The 18,766-nt window shown below is 43.8% G+C and overlaps 1 protein-coding gene across 1 annotated transcript in view; it reads left to right on the top strand.

The window, feature by feature from the left end:
• LOC124804792 (acetylcholine receptor subunit beta-like 2) overlaps nt 1–18,766 on the top strand; it is a 308,830-nt gene that overhangs the window by 92,282 nt on the left and 197,782 nt on the right. The window lies entirely within an intron of this gene.

The following is an 18,766-nucleotide window of genomic DNA, read 5'->3' as shown; positions in this document are numbered from 1 at the left end:
TTTTATTCGTTGTCACAAAGGCTGTATTACTAATTGTTGGTGAATATTGTGTAATACTGAAGTTTAAAATTCGTTAAAAAGCCGTTAAGAGTGGCAGAACAGATTCCCACTGGAAGGTGACCTCTTTGACGCCCAGGAGAAAGATATCCTTAATCTAAAATGAGAGAAAAATACGAAAGAAAGTGAAGCACAGAAAGTTGGGAACGCCATGAAACGTCACGAGCTGAGTAGGTGTATGATGTTATTGCAGTGATTACAAAGCTGAGTCAAACTGACAAACAATTTAACAGTTTAAGCCTGCTTATCAGAATGACGCCTAGTTGGACGCACTGACTCCAGTTGCGAAGGGAATCACAAAACCATTGTATCCTATCCGGAGGGAAGGTGGTCCAGAACTGTTGCCTCTATTCCTCGATATTCTGGGTACCATCGCTGTTATGGCTTTGACGCTCGAGCTCGTTCCATAGATGCTCTATTGAAGACGGATCTGAGGCTACTCCTGGTCAAGGGAGTACCTCAAAATCACGCAGACACTTCATAGAGAAACGTGACTCATGTGGGGGAGCATTGTTCTGATGAAAATGGCACCACGATAGTAATGCATAACAGATAAAACATATTAACGTAGGATGTTTGCGACGTACCCTTGTGCTCCGAAAGTTGCCTCGTTCGCTACTGGCGATGATCAGAAGTCACATCTACTGGTTCCCCACACCATGACGTCTGGAGCGACACAGCTGCGCCTCTCCAAAGCTTTGGGAGTCTGAGTCCTATCACCAGAGGCTCTATTCTGTATCGTTCATACCGATCGGTGCGGTAAGTTACACCTAGATAGTGACGTCATTTTCGGTTCTTTAGCGAAAGCTGCTGTTCCGTAAGCTTATGAAACCAATTACCGATCGGTACGCAAGCCGATTTTCTGGCAACTGTACTGAGAGGTGGTTACGTTTCGGTATGGCCACCCATTTGGTTCAGTGTGATTTGTTAACACTTAGAATTTGTTATTTCAGAAATACTGAGGGGCTTTAGTTTAGGATTTAGTGATTACCTTGTACTGAAGAGTCACCAGGACGCTTCTGGTGGAAAGTGAATTCATGATAGCCAGTTCCCCTTTGGTAGAGGTATGGTTTGTGTTGTTTCTACTATGGACGATTATGACATAAAACAATTTTCAGTCATTTCCTCAAGAAATACCTGTTATTTTTACGTAACTAGGAGTTTAAAAATAATTACGTTTCAAGAGATCAACTCTGCTTACGTACAGGACACAGGAAAAATAATGTGAACACCTGTACTTACTTGGGAATGGTTTATTTATAAGGGGTTGGACCCGTTTGCCCATAATATAGTTGTACCGTCTCCAGCGAAATGTTATGCCACTTTTCGGTCAGAACCTCTTATGACTGGTGTAGTGACGAGCGAGACGGAAAACTGCTCCGGAGTCTGCGCTCCAATACCGCCCACAAGGGTTCCATAACGTTCAAGTGCGTGGACTGTGCTGACCAGGGATGACGCTGCAGTTCAGTTGCATGCTCCTCATACCACGATTGTACGGTTCTGCCTGTGTGAAAGAGTTCATTATCGTCCTGAAATATGGCATCATTGTTGGGGAACAACATTTAAATTATGGAGTGCACATGATCACCTAAAACGTTCACGTAATCGTTGGCTGTAACACGGCCTTTGAGAGTAATGATGGGACCAGCAGAATACCGTGTTATGGCTGCCCACACCATCACGTTCGAATGAAGCAAGGACTGTAGGCTTCTCTTGGTATTCTCCAGACGTAAACCCGGCCCGATGTTGGAAATAACGGAAACGTTGACTCGTGGAACCATATGACGTGTTTCCACGGATCAGCCGACCAGGGTTTCTGCTCCTGACACTACGTCTTACACTTCTTTGCGTTGGTTAATGGTTTCGATATAGCAGCTCGTCCGTGAAAATTCGCTTTATGGAATTCTCGGCGGACAGCGTCGATAGATACGGGGTCTCTGAGCACTTTAGCCACCGTAGTTTTGTGTTTTTTGTTGTTTTGGCACAATTCGTGTTAGCGTATGACGATCTCTGTCAGTTTTGATTTTCTCTCACTATTATGTTTACATGATGATGTATTTCCATGTTTTGCGTAGGTTGTCATGACTGTTGAAACAGTTGCTCTTGAAACATTCAATAAGTTGGTAGTCTTGGTTACTGATGCTCCAGTTAATCGGCTTCCCACAATCTGCCCTCTTTGGAACTCTGCTAGGTCTTTCATTGCACGTCGACCTCGACCGCTGAATGCAAATATAAAGTATGCACTACTCGTAACCAATCTGCACTGCTGCTAGCCGAGCGGTCTAGGTCGCTGCAGTCATGGACTGTGCGGCTGATCCCGGCGGAGGTTCGAGTCCTCCCTCGGGCATGGGTGTGTGTGTTTGTCCTTAGGATAATTTAGGTTAAGTAATGTGTAAGCTTAGGGAATGATGACCTTAGCAGTTAAGTCCCATAAGATTTCGCACACATTTGAACCTTTTTTGCACTGATGCCTAGTTCGTGGCTTCCGCATGTTTAAAAAATGAAAGATGAAATTGCTACAGACGAAATTTCTGTGTGTGAAACAACTGACAGTGACATTTATATTTTTTCTTGTCACAAATAATTCACCATTTTTCCGAATACTTAATGATCTCCTTGTTTATGGTTAGACAAGAGTCTGAGAGCACAACTTAAATTACTTAGAATGAAACTAGCAGCCATCATCTTTGTACTCTGGCTTGTCACAAGTATTTGTCTGTGATTGACTTTTTAATAACAGTAGGCAGAGATGAAAGATCGCTGCCATGATATTTTTAACTATACCCCCAGACATGCCGGACGCTGTGGCCGAGCGGTTCTAGGCGCTTCAGTCTGGAACCTCGCGACCGCTACGGTCGCAGGTTCGAATCCTGCCTCGGGCATGGATGTGTGTGATGTCCTTAGGTTAGTTAGGTTTAAGTAGTTCTAAGTTCTAGGGGACTGATGACCTCAGATGTCAAGTCCCATACTGCTCAGAGCCATTTGAACCGTCTGAACCACCAGACATGAAACATTTTGGTTCATGACATGCATGTCATAAACTACGATGAACTTGAATGGCTGCAGTCGCTACACGCCCTCGGAAAGCCATTTTTTAAATTTTGCTTTTAAGACCCAAATTGTTGATGTGCCATGTAGGAAAGTAGGCTACTTCCCATTTGGATCTCTAGGAGCGAGTTACAACCACATTATATGCATCTTGTTATTCTTTGACACTCTCTTAAATAATTTTTCGGGTGTTTTTACAGATATATTTGACCAATGTAGTACCACATACCTTTCCTATATCATATTCCGAAACGTAAAATCGAAAACAAGATGTCAGTGTGGATGAGAATAAAATGAGACAATATGGCAATTATGAAATTTCCAGAACACAGTAAAATTCCCTTCCGTTTTTATGCATGCTGGGAAACATCTGGTCAGCGAAATTTGAGCAGTACTACATACTCTAAACAAACTTTTCGGTACTGTGAAGAATAACATGCCTGTGTCAGCTGCTAGCCGCTTTGGCTTCGGGTTCGTGACGCTGTGCAGCCGCTTGCTTTTGATTGGTTGGCGCAAGGAGAACTGACAACAGCGCCTCAGTTTGCTAGAACGATGCGACAGCGCTTCTGAAAAGCTAACAGAATAACGTGGGGTCTCTGTTTCGAAAACAAGGCTGCTGTCTGCGCTCGCCTACCGATCCGACTGGCAGATCGGTCGGAAGATACAGAATAGGGTCCCAAATCGACGCCATTCTCGCCGACGATGGCCATCCGCAGTAGTGCAGAACCATGACTCACCGCTCAACACACTGCAACGCCATTCATTACCAGTGTATGCTTCCTGGTCAAAGCGTCACTGCAAATGCAGCCGTTTGTGATGTGCCGTTATCGGCAACCTACACATGGTACGGTAATTTTCTAGTGTGGCTGTACTAAAGTCCGAACGACGGTACAGGAAAGCACAGAATGTTTCAGGTGCTCCCTTACTTGTTCCCTGATGAACGTGTGAACGTGTGAAGAGGTAACGACGTGGTCGGTGCACAATACTGCGAACCTCCACTGCAGTGGTCAGAGGTGGTCGACCAGAACTTTGACAGCGAGTGCGCCAGTCTTCACGTTCCCATGTAGTTCGGTTTCAGGTCAAATCCAAGCACACTATAAATCTGTGTAATGCCCAATTCGACCAGCTGCCCTAATGGAGACCCACAATCAGGCCCTTCGCAAAGTGTGTCATGTGCTGATAACACTGTCTCACATGAGCACGCAACATCTTGCGTCCTTCACAGTGATCACTCAAAGCCTTATACTGTTCACATCCCTTATTTTGTACCAGGCGTAGTAACAAAACTAAACACGAACAACGTTTATGCACCGCAGTGGCCATTCCACCTCTCATACAGAATTGCAATTTTAAACCATTACACAGCTACCAATGTTTTGTACATGTAGGAAGTTATACTGGTATACTACCATATCTTCTGCAGTGAGGAGCCTACATAGCCGGGAAGTTTTATTAATAACAATATAATAATAGCTACTAAGAAATCTGGGAAGCACAAAGAAGACAGAAAATCAGAAAACAGTATTAATCCACACATCACATAAAAATAGAGTCAAAAAGTACATAAATTATTAAAACGGAGTGTCACTTCTCTCAGTGACATATAAAATTATGAAAAATTGTCTTGACCAGAACTGTAGAAACTTCCGACAACCAATCAGGTTGTTTTCGAAAAAGAAGATTCTCCAAGTTACAAGTTTTTTTCGAAAGAGAAGATTCTACGAGTTACAAGTTTTTAAACACGAAACCTAGAGTAGTATCATTTACTCATTACTATTAAGCATTTGATTGTGTAGCCAGAGAAACAATAAATAAGAGTGTTAGAAAATTTGTCAAAGCAAAATTAGCATAAATAATTCGTGAAACACTAAAGAAATACTATAGATAAAATGAAATTAATAGGAGTAATCTGAAACAAAAACTGATGCCAGACAAAGAGGGTGCTGATTACCATTTCTATTTCTATCCGTTGAGAAAAGAGAGATGTAAGGATCTGGAATTTAGAGCTGCAATATCAGAAAATGGGACCAATGATTCTTGGACGGAAATATATAGGGCTTCCAGTGAGTAAAACAAAGTTGACACCAGTCGTCCAGGACTTCTTTACATACTTTCAATTTCCCCTGTAAGTTCTGTTTGGTAAGAGGCAAGTCTGTGCGGCGGTCTCCAGTAGATGATGCTATGAAGTGTTAGGGTTCATAAGCTGTGCAGAGTGTTATACATTGAAATGATTATCTGTGGCGACGCAGGAATGTCTCAAACAACATTTCACGAGACGAAGGGAATACGTTGAAAAGGACGGCGAATGTTCAAGTTTATTTTGCAGTTTTATGGCTTTTTAAATATTCTACCTTCATGTACTAATTGTCGGAAGGCTGTTATTCACATACACGGAAGCGCCAAAGAAACTGTTATAGGGACGCGTATTGAAATACAGAGATACGTAAACAGGCAGGATACGGCTCCGCGGTCGCCAACGACTATGTAAGACAACAAGTGTCTGGCGCAGTTGTTAGATCGGTTACTGCTGCTATCAAGATTTAAGTGAGTTTCAACCTGCTGTTATAGTTGACGCACAAGCGATGGGACACAGCACCTCCGAGGTGGTGATGAAGTGGGGATTTACACGTACGACCATTTCAAGAGTGTGCCGTGAATATCAGGAATCCGGAAAAACATCAAATCTCCGACATCACTGCGGCCTGAAAAAAGCCTGCAAGAACGGGACCAACGACGACTGAAGAGAATCGTTCAACGTGACAGAAGTGCAACACTTCCGCAGACTGCTGCAGATTTCAGTACTGGGCCGTCAACAAATACCAGCGTGCGAACCATTCAACGAAACATCATCGATATAGGCTTTCAGAGCCAAAGGCCGACTCGTGTATCCTTGATGACTGCACAACATAAAGCTTTACGCCTCGCCTGGGCCCGTCATCACTAACACTGGCTTGTTGATGACTGGAAACATGTTGCTTGGTCGGACGAGTCTCGTTTCAAGTTGTATCGAGCGGACGGACGTGTACGGGTATGGAGACCTCCTCATGAATCCATGGACCCTGCATGTCTGCAGGGGACTGTTCAAGCTGGTGGAGCTTCTGTAATGGTGTGGGGCGTGTGCAGTTGGAGTGATGTGGGACCCCCCATACGTCTAGATACGAGTCTGACTGACGTAAGCATCCTGTCTGATCACCTGCATCCATTCATATCCATTGTGCATTCCGACGGACTTGGGCAATTCCAGCAGAAAAATGCGACACACTACACGTCCAGAGTTGCTACAGAGTGGCTCCAGAAACGATCTTCTGAGTTTAAACTCTTTCGCTGGCCACCAAACTCCACTGACATGAACGTTTTTGAAGACATCTGAGATGCCTTGCAACGTGCTGTTCAGAAGAGATCTCCACCCTCTCGTACTCCTATGGATTACGGACATCCCTGCAGGATTCATGGTGTCAGTTCCCTCCAGCACTGCTTCAGACATTGGTCGAGTCCATGCCACGTCGTGCTGTGGCACTTCAGCGTGCTCGCGGGTCCCTACACGATATTAGGCAGGTGTATCTGTTTATTTGGCTCTTCAGTGTATATGAATGCATGTCACAGATGTACACAGATGTGATCTTAGAAATCAGAAGAGACAGGTAATGTAGATTCTATGACCTATTAGTTCCATGATTACGCTGTATGACAGTTATATCGAACAAGATCAAGGATTGTCACTGCCTAAGATCTGACAATAGTAACATACATGACAACCTATATACAAAATGATACGACAGATTTCATATCCTGTTGTATTGACTAACACACATGTCACTGTTATACAGTAGATGTGCGTAGATGTAAGTAGATCTATATTTTTGCTACTATATATAAATTTGTCATTTTTCAGAAATCTCTGTAGCCTGCATACAGTATATCAGATGCCACTGATGATGGGTTATGAACCCGAAAACCGGTTGTGGCATATAAACATTTCTAGTGGAGCTCTTGGTGTTTAAATGTCCTTTAATAAATATCTTAAAGCAGCGGAGCATCAAGTATTTAAGATTTTCACAACGAAAGCAACTTAGGGTGTACCGCAAGGAGAAGTAATAGGATAGCTAATCTGGAAACTTCCTGGTAGACTGAAACTGTGTGCCGCAGAGACTCGAACTCGGGAACTTTGCCTTTCACAGTCAAGTGCTCTACCGAATGAGTTACCCAAGCACGACTTACGACGCTTTGCTCCCGGCAGTACCTCATCTCTTACCTTCCAATCTTTACAGCTCTCCTACGTAATTCGCAAGAATACCACTTCTGGAAGGAAGGCTATTACGAAGACATGGGTTATCCACAGACTGGGGGATGGCTAATGTAAAGCTGCGATGACAGATCGTGAGCCTTGCTTGGTACCTCAGTCGGCAGAGCACTTGCCCGAAAGTGCCAACATCCCGAGTTCGAGTCGCGGTCCGTCACACAGTTTTGATCTTCCAGAAAGTTTCATATCAAAAATGGTTCAAATGGCTCTGAGCACTATGGGACTTAACATCTGAGGTCATCAGTCCCCTAGAACTTAGAACTACTTAAACCTAACTAACCTAAGGACATCACACACATCCATGCCCGAGGCAGGATTCGAACCTGCGACCGTAGCGGTCGCGCGGTTCCAGACTGTAGCGCCTAGAACCGCTCGGGCACCTCGGCCGGCGGTTTCATATCAGCACACACTTCGCTGCGGAGTGAAAATTTAATTCTGGAGATATTTAATGTTCTCAATATACCTAAACGATTTTTCTGATCGATGCGTCACAACGAAATTGTTTTCCGACGATGCTGTTCACCACAGGGAAGTATCGTAAATGAACACACAAGGACTTGCAGAAAATTTCATGAACGGCAGTTGTCCTCGAAAACGGTTAAAATGCAAGGTAATGCCTATAACAGAGAAAAAGAATCTGATTGCATGTTCATTGCTGAACTTAGGGGCCGGCCGGTGTGGCCGAGCGGTTCTATGCGCTACAGTCTGGAACAGCGTGACCGCTAGGTTGCAGGTTCTAATCCTGCCTCGGGCATGAATGTATGTGATGTCCATAGGTTAGTTAGGTTTAAGTAGTTCTAAGTTCTAGAGAACTGATGACCTCAGAAGTCCCATAGTGTTCAGAGCCATTTGAACCATTTTGAACTTAGGGACACGATCTGCAGGATGAAGACACTAGTGGTCATTAAGAGTGGAGAACCACAAAGGCGCCTCGCAACAAATCCCAAAATACGCTGATTGGCCCCTGTTCGACACCTCCTGACAGGGTGTTCAACCTGGGTCCAATGAACGGCAATCAGACGTGCTAACCACTCACCTACGAAGAACCATCGCAGGAAGACTTAGGGAAAAGTCGATACGTGTCGTAACATGGATATTCCTGAATGGAGAGGAGATGGAATAGTTGAGCGCACAGTGATTCGCGTAATGGAAACGGGAGGCTGGCGGGCGGTGTTCTCCAGAGATCTGGAAGCCCTGCGCGGCGCTTGGCGTGGCGTCTGCGGCTGTGGCCCCCGAGGCTGCGCCATGAAATATTGACGGCGGGCACTCGCTCCGAAAGGAACGGAGTGGTTGCCCGCGGCTGCCTGCCTTCTGCTCCACTCCTAGAAGCGACGAGAACAGCTGGGCCCAGTACGGGTAGACCCTCGAGCTCGCTGCTCCCAGACTCACCAGGGAAGCATACACCTAACGAGTCAACGGTTTCGCGTATTTTTTGCACGATTGTAGTACGTATTTACAGTGATAGGCCAAGACAATAAGACCACTAGTTTAAAAGCGACCTGGTTCAAGTCTGAAACGCAGTGCAGTGTCGATTCTGCGTCGCACGGTCTGAACAAGTCCTCGGTAGGTTTACGGAGGCAAGTAGCATCAGAAGTCTAAGCAGGAGTCTCAGAATTCCCGTAAATTACAGATCACTGGTTTGTGGACGCGGAACTGGCACCCGATAACGACCCAACTGTGTTCCATCGCCTTCAGATCGGGCCAGTTTGGTGGGGAAGACTACACAGTGAGTTAGTACCATCCTCCTCAAAGCGCTGTAGTACGATTTTGGCCTTGTGTCACAGACAGTTATCCTGCTGAAAGATGCGGTCGCCCTTTGGGGAAGAAATGAAGCTTGAGGACATATAGACGATCAGCAATAATAGTTACGTAGCCTCCAGCTGTCATGGTGCTTAAGATTTTGCCACAGGCCCCATGTAAGCTCAAGTGAGCATTTCGCATAGCGTAAAAGAGCTTCCAAGAGCGTGAGTCCATGATGTGATGCATGTTTCGAGAAGCATTCGCCTGGATGACAGTGTATCCGGACAAGACCATCGACTTAGGAAGCGTCATTCACAGCAAACCTTATCCCTCCGACTTGGCGACACTTTTTCATTGACTCACGGTCCAACCTCGTGGAACCTGTGTACAGTGCGTTTTGATTATGTCGTTGGGTCAATATGAAAAGACGTGGATGTCATCTGCAGTGGAGCCTCACGTCCAGTAATGTGTGCTGAACACTTGAGCATGCACAAGCATCGTCCTCTGTCGTCAGATTCACCACAGATCGTCGTCTGGCAAGCCTCCAATCTCCACGCTCTTGAATGAGGCTCGGACATACAGCAACTTGTCGAGTACTCGTAGTTTCACCGACTTTCAACCGTTTTACTTGAATGCTCACGATTGTAGCACCGGAGTAGCCAACCAGCTTCACCGTTTCCCTTATCTCATCACCAGGCACTGGGCCATAAGAATCTGTCCTCTGTTATGTCAGTGGATTTGCCCATTTGTGGACGGCGTAGTCGCTGGGTTATTCGCTGTTCATCTGCCCTTCTTATACCGGGTGTCCCAAAAATGTTGCGACGAATATCGAGGTGTTGTAGAGGCTGTCTCGAGGAACAAATCGACAGTAGGAACCCGTGAATAGAAGATTGCAGGAGAAAAAAATCGTCATCCACAGAGGCAGCAGCACTGCACCCTCTACAAGCCCTCGAAGTTTTTCGCATTTCTCGGACACTGTACTTTCCTTACCACGTCACACGCCTGCAACGCCGCGTGGCCGCATTGTCTCATCCGTGCATTATCTCAGCCGTCCTGCTTCAGTTTAGGTGCCAAGTTCTGCAACAGAACGATCCTTCGGTGATGACAGGAATCGGTTTCCTACGTAACGCTAATACACTACTGGCCAAGAAGAAATGCAGATGATAAACGGGTATTCATTGGAGAAATATATTGTACTAGAACAGACATGTGATTACGTTTTCACGCAGTTTGGGTGCATAGATCCTGAGAAATCAGTACCCAGAACAACCACCTCTGGCCGTAATAACGGCCTTGATACGCCTGGACATTGAGTCAAACAGAGCTTGGATGGCGTGTACAAGTACAACTGCCCATACAGCTTCAACACGATACCACAGTTCATCAAGAGTAGTGACTGGCGTATTGTGACGAGCCAGTTGCTCAGCCTCCATTGACCAGACGTTTTCAATTGGTGAGAGATCTGGAGAATATGCTGGCTAGGGCAGCAGTCGAACATTTTCTGTATCCAGAAAGGCCCGTACAGGACCTGTAACATACGGTCGTGCATTATACTGCTGCAATGTAGTTTCGCAGGGATCGAATGAAGGGTATAGCCACGGGTCGTAACACATCTGAAATGTAACGTCCACTGTTCAAATTGCCGTTAGTGCGAACAAGAGGTGGCCGAGGCGTTTAACCAATGGCACCCCATACTATCACGCCGGGTAACACGCCAGTATGGCCATTACGAATACAAGCATCACTGCGATGTTCCATTCACTTTCTTTGTAGTGAGATAGAGCTCGTATATCTTTTTTCATAGTGGATTAACCTTATAGAGTCCGCCCTCGGTAGCTGAGTGGTCAGCGCGACAGAATGTCTATCCTAAGGGTCCGGGTTCGATTCCCGGCTGGGTCGGAGATTTTCTCCGCTCAGGGACTGGGTGCTATGTTGTCCTGATCATGATCGTTTCATCCCCATCGACGAGTTGGTCGCCGAAGTGGCGTCAATTTGAAAGACTTGCAGCCAGCGAACTGTCTACCCGACGGGAGGTCCTAGTCACACGACATTTACATTTATTTATTTATCCGCGTAGACATACGGCAATATTTAAACATCATTAAATGCCGTTACTTGAATCTTCTGTATTCAAAAAAAACAATTCTCCATTATCAGCAACATATTAAGCTATGGCTATGTTCCGATTCTGTTGTATACTTCTGGATTAGCCTAATTTTTGTCAGTATTCCACACGAAAATCCTTCAAAGATGTCTCATTTTTTGTTCTTCGTCTTTCCTTCGCATTTATGTTTTTAAACGTTTTACATCCAATAGCCTACGTTGGTTTTGTACTTTCTGCACGCTATTTAAAATTGGGATTTCTCAAAGTTCTTCATTTTCATAGTGTGCACCGCTTGTAATTATTCTTGGCTACTGCGAAAAAGAGTTAACCAGCGGTGGAGTAAAAGTAGTACTTGTACACGTGGGTTCAGGTTTGTGGCGGCACGCTGGTGGAGTACACGTGTGCGGTATGCGGCATCGATCCACTGGCGGGCCGCTGATGGCCTGGCAGGCATGTTTTACGGCTCCTGTGGGAACAGCTTTGTCAGGCAACGAGCAAGCTGCCCCTAATAACCCGCGGCGCCCCCACAACACTACCGGTACCAGGCATCGGGGACAGTGCGATAACCGTGCTATGATCAGAGGGATCATCCATCACTCGCTTACTGGTACCTGTTGGCCTAGATTTCGTTCGATCGAGGCAGTTGATTCCCTCGCCGGTTCGTTCAAGGCCTATTCGTAACAATTAGGACTTCTATGTCCACGTCTACGTACATGGGTAAAACAGTCATCCACTTCCAGTTGCCGCTTGTTGTCTATCAACTTCCATGGACAACAAAAATTTGATTTTCCATATTACTTATAATTGTCTGTATTTAAAAAGTTAACATCGTGTCAACGTTACGTTATAGGTATTTCACAATAAGGACAACAAATTACCTAGAATGTATTAATCTAGTATTTGAAAGCAGGAGAACCAATCGATTTCCGACAAAATTTACACATAATGTCAAACCTGTTCTAAACTTTTTCTTGATGAAGTGCAGTAAAACTTCAACGAAAAGAGTGCTGTTTCAATTTATTACTTATTTAATACTAACTATTTCTTAAAACATTTTGCTGACAGAATTAAGATAATTACTGAGTGTACTTGTTAAATTATACTATTGTGGTTACACGTGGCTTATGAAACATAGTGCCATAAACACTGAGAAGACTGAAGAAATAGTTTTCCTCAAAACTGAGTGCAAATTAATCAGCTGATACTTAGTGACTTCATTATTTTTAAGAGTGAAATGCATGTGTTTGCATAGACGTAAATCTCACGTTCTTGTTCTTTTTTTAAAATGTAATTGTTCACACCACTGGTAATAAATCGTTTTGAACACAGTACTGAGTTCAGTTCCTTTCGTTTTTAATCTCATTAATTCTTAAATAATATACAGGGTGATTATAATTAAAGTTAAACTTTCAAACCGCTGTAGAAATAACGCCACTGGTCAGAATGACGTCAAATTGCAATGGAATATTATCGGAGAAGGGGGAACAAGTATGGCAGAAGAAAATAAATAGTTACAAAATGTGGGAATAGATGGCGCTATAAGCATCATAATTTAATAGTGGTCGACTACAAATAACGAATGAATCATACAAAAATGCCTAAGGTGCACGTTTGACGTTAAACAAACTGTACTACTTGGAACGGTGGTCTGATCATTTAATATTAAAAGACTACGACCAAGGTGTGGACGGGGCCAAGGAATTGACATATCAGACGTGATTTAACACAAATAATTTATACATAACATACAATACATAACACCAACTACGTAAATCCCGCTTCGATGCTTACAATTGCCCAAAATTGGAAAGGCATTAATTTAAGAAACTAAAACGCCTATTATAATTTTTTAAAATAATAACACAACACATAAGTAAGCGCTAAGTGAACACGCTCTTAAATCTTTAATTATTAATCACAAAGCGTAGGTTTACCACATTTATATTCTCATTGCAATATAAAACATAAATACATGAATTCACAACACAGCATGGCTTCAAAATTTCTACCTGGGCAACCTATGGTCCTAAAACTTCCGTATTACATTCCAGCCAATCACATAAATAACTTATAAACACGGTTGGTAAAATACAAACGTTTGCACTATAATCAATTTTAATAATCCACAATCGCTCAAAAAACATCAGAAGTTCGATACGGGCCATGTAAGCCCGTTTATACAATCTTTCGGACCAAAATAGGCACGAGGGCCACCATAACAGAAGTGCGCTAGTTGCTTTTAGGATAGGTGCTCTGATTAGCTTAATCAATGAGCAGATATTTACTTAAGCGACAAGTAAGATAGTTAATGTAAATAGAAGGTATTTCTAAAGCTTTTTTTTTTCTTCCTCCCTTTTAACAAGGGGGTTTTAGTGAGGTGGAAATTTCACTTTAAGGAGACGCAATAGCAATCTAGCGGGCACGCCTTCACGAGGACGCCATGCCACTACACACGTACCAAACTAGCCGCGTATTCGCTGTTCAAGGCAAACATTAATAACACAGTTCCATATTCGTGACACCTAAATAATCGGGATAGAAACAAAACAAAAAATCCCAAGAGCGCAAGATCCAGCATAGCTTTAGAACAGATCTTACTTCATGCGGTTGCCTTCACAAATACAGGTATCGAAATGAAAACAAGAACGTGTAACAACATTCCCAAATGAACACAATGTTCTTCTTTAGGTCCCGGTAGCGCTAGACGACGCTGACATGTCAATGTTAACAAACCTCTATGGCAACACCCTCCAACTGAGAATCTGAAACCAATGTGACCCCTTATCAGCTCCGTGACAGGACTCGAACCCCCAACTACTGTCAGTGCAACTAACTTAGAATAAATACGGCACAAATAGTATGGCGGACACATATACTCAGGGATTAACAGAACACTAGACTGAACTAGAATTAACCTTAATAATACAGCACTAGATCTTGGGAGAAAAGGAATTAACTCCTCACCCGAACTTCTGCAACCACAGGGCGGGAGGATGAACTACCAAAACATAGAAGTGCAAACGTACACAAATAACTACCAAAATACACCAATAGACCGGTTAGCAACGATGCTTGGAGGAATCTGCACTGTCAGAATTGCACCAGTGAACAGAACAGAGGATTGCCACAGCGGTGGCCACAAGGCGGGAAAGACGACTGGATGAACTCAATCCGAAAGGACGATCAACTTGAAACAGTCACACTTAACTTCTTTTCTCCTTTCCCTCGGCGCACTTCGTCGTTTGTCCGGGACTGCTGTGCACAATTCTGAGCCGTTCCCAGTCGTCCCGGCAGACACCGACCCAGCCGAACTGCTCCCGGACTCAAACCCTCGCCGAACGGTGGCTCCACCGCCCCATGATGTTTACTGTTTGTTTGCCTTCGTCGACGCAGGCGATGATTAGACTGCCATCCGCCTCCCGCGGACAACCAGTGATGAGCGGACAGAGGGGCCCAACCAGGCCGGCGTTCCTCCACGGATAGAAGTGCGGGTTCGATAACAACATCTGTACGTGGAAGGCAGGATGTCGACGTCACCATGTCACACACGAAGGCCACTGCGCCACAACCTCCTCCAGCGTGACCCCGCTCGCCTATAAATAGCACAGGCCAAAGAGTCTGCTGCAGTAAACACGTGAGTCGGTCGTTTTACCAACCTACGGTTTCTAAGTACACCGAAGACAGAACTCGCAATCGATAGTGGGTACACTACGGGCGGGAGTTCAAACGAAAGAGCTTCGTAAAAGACCAACTCTGAACAACCGCGGAGAAACGAAATAGAAGCGAGGCAATAAAAGACAGCAACGAGATGCTAGAACCCGGTCGCGCCCAAACACTGTCGATTACCAAAGATATTGGCTCCACACGACGCTCAGGAAACGAGCCGTGGAAAGATGGAAGTACACACGGCTCACTACTCGGTGTGCAATCGGTCCATAGGTGTGATACTGTTAGTTACGAAAGCCAATCCACCACGGTAAGGTCATATAACATCAGATGGGAAAAATCGATTTTTAATTGTCCTGAGGCCAAAAACCGCATAAAAAGCATCAATCAAAATCAAATCGGATTATTGATTTCCGTGTGATTGGCACAAAACATGTTCAATATGCTGCCCACCGTTTTCCGCAACAAGTTGAGGAACAGCATGTTCCACAACTGATCGAAGTGTTTCCGGGATCACGTTCAGAATGTGTTGCGCAATGCGTGCCTTCAATGCAGTTAAGTTTGCAGTCGGAAAACTGAACTCAACATCTTTCAGATAGCCCCACACCCAGAAGTCACATGGATTAAGATCAGGTGATCGGGACAGCCAGGCTGTAGGGAAAAGGCGGCTGATAACTCTAGCACTTCCGAAATGGTGCTTCAGCAGCTGCTTAACTGGATTTGAAATGCGCGGATGTGCGCCACCTTGCATAAAAATGATCACATCCACACTACTGGAGAGCTGGAATGACTTGGTTACGCAAAAGACACTTACCAGTGACGGTACAGGTAGCAGGACCAGAAACACCCGTCTCTTCGAAAAAATATGGCCCTATGATAACTGATGCCGTAAACCCACACCACACAGAGACCATTTCAGGATGGAGTGGTACTGGTTGATTTGCGTGTGGATTTTCCATTGCCCGTATTCGGCAATTCTGTGTATTGACATATACTGTCAGATGGAAGTGTGCTTCATTTGTCCACAAAATCTTCGACTGCCAGTCATTATCCACTTCCACGCGAGCAAGGAATTCTAAAGCAAAGGTCACTTTTGCTGGCAGGTCAACAGGAAGCAAGTCGTGCATATGGGTAATTTTGAATAGATAGCAAAGAAGGATGTCTCGTAGAATTTTACGCGCCGTGTTCACGGGTATGCCCAATGTTCGGGCAATTCTCCGTGCATTACACGTTTGCACACCACCACTCGTCTCCTCATGTGACCACTGCTTCCACTGATGTATCAATTCTTTTCCTCCCTCTACCAGGTTGCACACAAAAAGAAACCGTCTTTTCGTATTTCGGAATATTTTTCTCCAGACCCAAGGCAGTCATCAGACCAACGCCTTTTTTCAAACCATTCAGTGTACGGAACTTCTGCAGAGTGATGTGAGCACAGTCATCATTCTTGTAATACAGATTTACAAGCACAGAGCGATGCTGCATTGAGACAGTAATGGCGAACGTCGCAGATGCGAAAGGAGGAAAAACCGTGCACCCGGCGTGTTTATACCAAATTCAATGGGTCGTGCGCATGACAGGTGTTTTCATTTACGTATTCTGACACATACGGCGCCATCTATTGATCAGTTTCCCAATATTTTTTTCCTTCTGCCATAAGTTTTCTCCCTTCTCCAATAATATTCCGTTTGCAATTTGACGTCATTCTGACTAGTGGTGTTATTTCTACAGCGTTTTGAAAGTTTGGCTTTAGTTATAATCACTCTATATTCTACATTAACATTTAATACAATTAAATAATAAATCTTAAATGTTGTGTTACAGCGATTTAGTTAGAAATTTGCAGCAAATCGCTATTTTCGCGCGTTATAACGCGAGGTTGAGCATAGGCTCCGTAAATGTTAAATACAGCCTTGCGCGGTGTGCCCTCGAATTCGTCTGATTCCTCATTCGTGGTCTTTTTGTGAGACGTATGTGGCAGGATTCATTATGTCGGAACACTCGTCCCCATAGTTCTAACACTGAGCGTCACCATGATGTACAACATCTCTGCTGTAACGTCTGCCACTGCAGTTGCATGAGTGTGTCCGTGACGTTTTCGCGCTTGCTAAGAGAACACGTCACGAAACGCGCTGCTCTCCTTCATATCTTCCCTATTTCTTCTGTCAGTCCAGCCTGAGGAACAATAGCCAAGTAAAGATCGAACGAGGATTTTGTGACCTAACTTCTTCGTGAATGGACTACACTTTCTGAAGAGCTTCCAACGAGTCACAGTCTCCATGATATTTAATAAAAGTCACCAGTCCTAGTGACGGTTCTCCAGATTTATTGAAACACTAACGGCCTTTTCCGAATTGTTTGCCTTCTGCTGAGGCACAATACCATGTAAAACTGTATCCATTTATAAACTCTAAATTGAGCTTAGCAACTTGTTGTTAGAGAAACATTAACAAACAACTTTGTCTCGTACATAAATGAAAGATTTGTTAGGCGTTGTTGGCCATCTGATGGGCTCTTCAGCCACCAATGGCAAAGGATTCTGTACTTCTACACACAATGGTCTCTTTGCACACGGCGTGTGATAATTGTGTCTTCAGCGTAACGCTTCAGTCTACGTGATCGTATTACGTGTGCGTTCATAGTGCGATGTCAAGTTTGAGTAACATGATGATAGAAGGAAGAATGTGAATCCCTTCCCCGGCACAAAACTTACTCCTTTCGAATAACACAAAGGGAACCGCCGTGCGTAATATCCCCATTCGACGCACGTATCGCCATCAAGTGCAGCATACCCTAACTTTCGGACAGGTTTGAAATTTAATCTAGGTCACTGGCGCAAAGTCTGATCGAGAACTTTATGCCACCAGCTCTCTTCCCCTTGCTGGCCAAGTACTGACAGTTGTGACCTCTCGTAGCTCTGTGATGGAGAGGGCTCGTGTCGTCACAGCTGACGTGAGTTCAGTACTAGATAGCACTCCTTTTTCGCCAAGAAAATGAGCGAACACAGTACACTTAGCGTCGCTCTTTGCGATCTGTTAGAAGTCGAAACTGCGTAACTAGTACATTCAGGTTCGTAGTTGCAGCTTAATTTTTAAAAAAATGGGGAAAAGTCACATTAGTTTCTGTAATATTCACGGTTTATTTGTTGGTTCTTGTTCCAGTTTTGTATCAAACATCTTAAAGAGGGGCGCTAACACTGCGCAATACATTAACATGTGTAGATATTAGAAAACACGTCTTCCTAATCGCGCAACTGACAAGCAATTATTTTCTCCATTTTCCCATACAAAACATGATGCAGCTCTCCATTGTCAGCACAGTTTTTTTCATATGAACATCTTTATGCAGATCGCTGACAAACATAAATATTAAACACATGTTGGTAATTTTAACGTAATACCTCCAATCATTCGAAATAATAATATTGTATTTAAATATAATTTAATTTTCCTATTCTCAAGAGTTCGAAGAACTTGATAGTTTTGGATACTCGTAAAGACAAAACTACAATTTAATGCTGTCTTTTTTCTGAACATTGCTTTTCAATTTCTAAATATTATTTCAGTGTTACAAAAATCCAAATACTACGTTACTACGAGTATTTGTCTAATTTAAACACGTTTTAGAATTTATATTTCAGATCCAATTTACTTAAATAATATTTGAATTTTATCCCAACTCTCCAGTTTTAACAAACTCTGAGATGTATTGTGTTTACTCTGTCATATAAGTTTTTCACAGAATTTAAATTATCGAAAGGTAGTAACTTGTTAAAATATGTAAATTTCGATGTAAAGTGTTTCATCATATTATATATCAATTTATATTCCTTAATAGTTTAGTTGACTTTT

Source organism: Schistocerca piceifrons, chromosome 7 (assembly GCF_021461385.2).
Source record: "Schistocerca piceifrons isolate TAMUIC-IGC-003096 chromosome 7, iqSchPice1.1, whole genome shotgun sequence".
In the NCBI taxonomy this organism is placed as follows: domain Eukaryota; kingdom Metazoa; phylum Arthropoda; class Insecta; order Orthoptera; family Acrididae; genus Schistocerca; species Schistocerca piceifrons.
The sequence above is the reverse complement of the archived record's forward strand: the minus strand, read 5'-3'. Positions and strand labels throughout refer to the sequence as shown.